Source organism: Penaeus vannamei, chromosome 27 (assembly GCF_042767895.1).
Source record: "Penaeus vannamei isolate JL-2024 chromosome 27, ASM4276789v1, whole genome shotgun sequence".
Taxonomy (NCBI): Eukaryota; Metazoa; Arthropoda; class Malacostraca; order Decapoda; family Penaeidae; genus Penaeus; species Penaeus vannamei.
Genome location: NC_091575.1, coordinates 15,644,433 through 15,648,775, shown reverse-complemented (window position 1 = coordinate 15,648,775; position 4,343 = coordinate 15,644,433).

Sequence of the window (4,343 nt, the reverse complement as noted above, 5' to 3'; positions counted from 1 at the left end):
AGAGAGAGAGAGAGAGAGAGAGAAGGGAAGGGGTCGGAGGAATATATAGCATATAGATATATAGCCAGACCATGAAAGAGAAGAGGAAATGGAGATAAGTAGTTAGATTGGTAAATAGATAGATAGAGATAGATAGACAGATAGATCGAGAGAGGGCGAAAGAGAGAGAGAAGGGGAGGGGGGGGGGGGAGAAGAAGCAGAGAAATATATAACATTAGCTATATAGCTCTACCGTGAGAGAGAAAAAGAAATTGAGAGAGAAAAATTTGAAAGAAAGAAAGAAAGAAAAAGAAGGAGAAAGAGAAAGAGAGAGAGGGAGAGAGAAAGACACCGCACCAACTCGCCCCGCCCCGCCCCCCCCTCCCCCCCCTCCGCCTCCTCCCAGCATCCTCGCATCCGGCCTCGTGCAACACACAGTCTGTCTCGCAACACCTGTCTGCTTGCTTCGAGTGACCCCGAGCTCTCCTGTGGTTCTTAAGGCTTGATTTATTGTTCTTTCTTTCTTCAGTCACCTTTGCCATGATGGTTTTGTCATAATTTTTTAAATATTTTGAATGGTGAATATGCGTTGCCGTATATTTTCCTCTTATATTATTACTTCCACCATTATTACTATTAATATTAGCATTCATTGATTACTTATAATCGTAATGATATATGGTAAATATACTGATGAGAACTGTAATAACAGTAATGATGATGATGTAAGTGGTAATGATTATGGTAATGGTAATAACGATGAGGAAGACAAAATGGTAACAAAAATGCTGATACAATAATTGTGCAGCATAATGTAGTTCCTTGGTATTCTAATTTTAGTACTACTACTACTGCTACAACTACATCACTATTATTATGTTAAAAAGCTTTCCACGGTCACTTTTTATATATATATATGAAAGCAGTTTTTTTCCTTCTTCCTCTCTGCTCATTATTTATTCATGGTCTTTGCTAAAGCCTAGGATTAGCAAAAAAAAAAAAAAAAAAAAAAAAAAAAAAAATCTGTCTGTCAGTTTGATTGCTATATTACATCCTACAGTTACAGTAAGTTAATCCCAGGGTTTATCCTCGTAAAGAAGAAGGAGGAGGATGGCTTCTCAACTATTTCCTTCGCCATGTTTTACTTTCAGAAGACCAGGAAATCTTCAGACGTAAAATTCCTTCTCTTCTGTCAAGGATGTCAAGGGACTTAACTGTTAACAAAAACCTCTTCTTCATATCCGGTCTAACCCTTTTCCCTCTTACTCTGTTTCTTCTCTTTTTCTTGTTATGTTTTCTTATTTGTTCGTGTTCGTCTGCCATTCTCAAACTCGTTTCTCATTTTCATTTGTACTTCGGTTCCTTCCAGTCGGGACTTGTGTTTTTTTTCACTATTTTTTTTTCTTCTCTCTTTTCTCTTCTTCCATTCCCTTCTATTCTCTTCTTCTAAGTCTCATATTCTCTTTTCCGATTTTCCTATTTATAGTTATTTCTTCAAGAGGGATTTTAGTTTTCACTTTTTCATCGACATTTATTTTCTTCTCTATCTTCTATCTCTTTCTCCTCTTCTGATTTTCATCTTTATATTAATTTTCTTCGAGTCTTCGTGTGTTTTATATTTCTATCGTTTTGCCCTCTGTCTCTATTTCCTGTTTACCTTCGTTGATTTAGTTTATTTTCTTTATTTATGCAATTGTTTATCTAATTCTTTCTTTTCAGTTTCCTCCCAAAAGGGTCTTCCCGTATTTTATTTTGTTTTCTTCTCCGTCTGTCATTCTCCTCTCATCTTTATGTCGTTTCTTTCAGTCGTATTTTCTCGTGTCTTTCATTCCCACTTTTTTCTCTTCTTCCCTCTGATTATCAGGTTTAGAGCAATTTTACTCCTTTCGGGTTTTCTCGTTTTTTTAATTGATGTTTTCTTTGCTCCGTCTTCTATTCTCCCCTTCGAATGGATATATCTATTTCTCCCAGTTGGTTCTTCTCGTGTCTTTCATTCTCATAATCTTCCTACGTCTCCCATTCTCCTCTCCTCTTCTCATTTCCACGTTTCTCCTACACTCATCATTTCTCTCATTTACATGTTTCTTCCATCCTCCTCTCCTCTTTTGCTTTTCATCTTTATGCCAATTTTCATTTCTCTCATTGTCACGTTTCTCCCCCATTTTCCCATTCTCCGCTCTTATTCTGCTTTCCATCTTTATACTATTCTCATTTCTCCCATACCGACGTTTCTCCCATATTCTCTCATTCTCCTATCCTCTTCTGCTTTCTATATTTATACCAATTTTCATTTCTCTCATTTTCCCCCGTTTCTCCCACATTCTCCCTTTCTCCTCTCCTCTTCTGCTTTCCATCCTTTTACCCATTTTCTCCCCGTCGGCCCAACCAGTCTGGCATGTAGAGAGACCCACCACAGATATTTACGACGTGTATAAAAACGTGTAGTTGGGAGCCATTGAACAGGGGGCAGGACGTGGGAACCTTACCTTAACGTGCATTGTTGCCTCAACTTTTCCTAAGATGTGTAAATTCGATTATCCAAGATACTTGTTGTTTTCGTGCTATTGCTCTCGGTGTTTGTCAGTTTGGCTATGATTATGTTATGATTATGTATTTATGATTGGCAACGTAAAAAAAGATAAATGTATAGAATTTTGGAAGTTGTATTTCCAACACCGAAAGACCAGGTTCCTCAAAGGGTGTCGTAAAAAGACATGTTTAGAAGCTCTGATCCCTTCAGGACAAGGCAGGTCGTCAGGATACTCTTTATCCTCCTTGGACATTGACTTAAAAAAAAGAAGAAGAACTCAGCATCCTCCCTTACGTAACAAAGGATTTAAAACATTTTCAATCAAGTCAGTACTGTCAAGAGCGTGACCTCTGACCCCCCCAGCAACCTCACCCTTAGGAAATCACCCGATCAAAGCACTCTCGCGTGTCTGCCGCCCGAAAGGTCAACTGCTTCTTCTGCGTGTACATAGAGCTCTTACTTGACCCACGAAACCTTGGCGAATTCCATCTTCATCCCGGGGTAATAGATGGGCAGATGAGGGCTCGTCGGTGTGCGCTAATTGCCGTAATAATGGTTCACTTAGAAAGAGAGAGAGAGAGAGAGAGAGAGAGAGAGAGAGAGAGAGAGAGAGAGAGAGAGAGAGAGAGAGAGAGAGAGAGAGAGAGAGAGAGAGAGAAAGAGAGAGATGAGAGAGAGAGAGAGAGAGAGAGAGAGAGAGAGAGAGAGAGAGAGAGAGAGAGAGAGAGAGAGAGAGAGAGAGAGAGAGAGAGAGAGAGAGAGAGAGAGAGAGAGAGAGAGAGATGCAGTTCTTTTATGTATATGTTGAGATTACAGAAACCAAAGTCTGGCAGACTGATTCTAAACTAAAAAATGAATGAAAGCATATCTGTAAAAAATCTGAAAGATGTAAGAAAATTAACAGTTCATCTCATTCCCACTACTTCTACTATTTCTAATGTCAATATTAATGATGAAAATAACGATAATGATGATAATGATAATAATGGTGACAACGGTAATGATAATTATAGCAATGATAATAATGAAGATATACTGCAATAACAATGAAAATATATAATGATAATAATGATAATGATAATGATGATAAAAATGATAATGATACTACTAATAATATTGATATTAATAAGAACATCAATAATAATCATGTCAATGGTAATAATAATAATGATAATGATAAAGATAATAATAACAATTATAGCAGTAATAGTACTATTACTACTAATACTAATAATGATACTAAGAATGATAATGAAAGTAAGGATGATAATGATAATGATAATAATGATAATAATAATAATAATAATAATAATAATAATAATAATAATAATAATAATAATAATAATGATAATGATAATGATAATGATAATGATAATGATAATGATAATGATAATAATAATGATGATAATAATAATGTTAATAATAATACTATTACTACTAATAATAACGATAATGATAATGATAGTGATGATGATAATGATAATAATAATGACAATGATGCTGATAATGATGATGATGATAATAATAATAATACTTTTCACAATCATATGATAATGATAATAGTCATAGTAAAAAGAAATTATAATAATATTGAAACTATAATGATAAAATTGGTAACAATAATGATAATTCAGAAGAAAATGGTAACAGTATCCTAATTGCAGTAATAGCAATAGTAAAGTAATTTGGTAAGATGATGATAATGATAATAACAATGAAGATGATGATGATGATAATAATAACGATAATGAAAATGATAATAGCAATGATGATAATGATAACAATATGGTAAAATAATGATTAATAATGATGATAATGATGATGACTATAATGA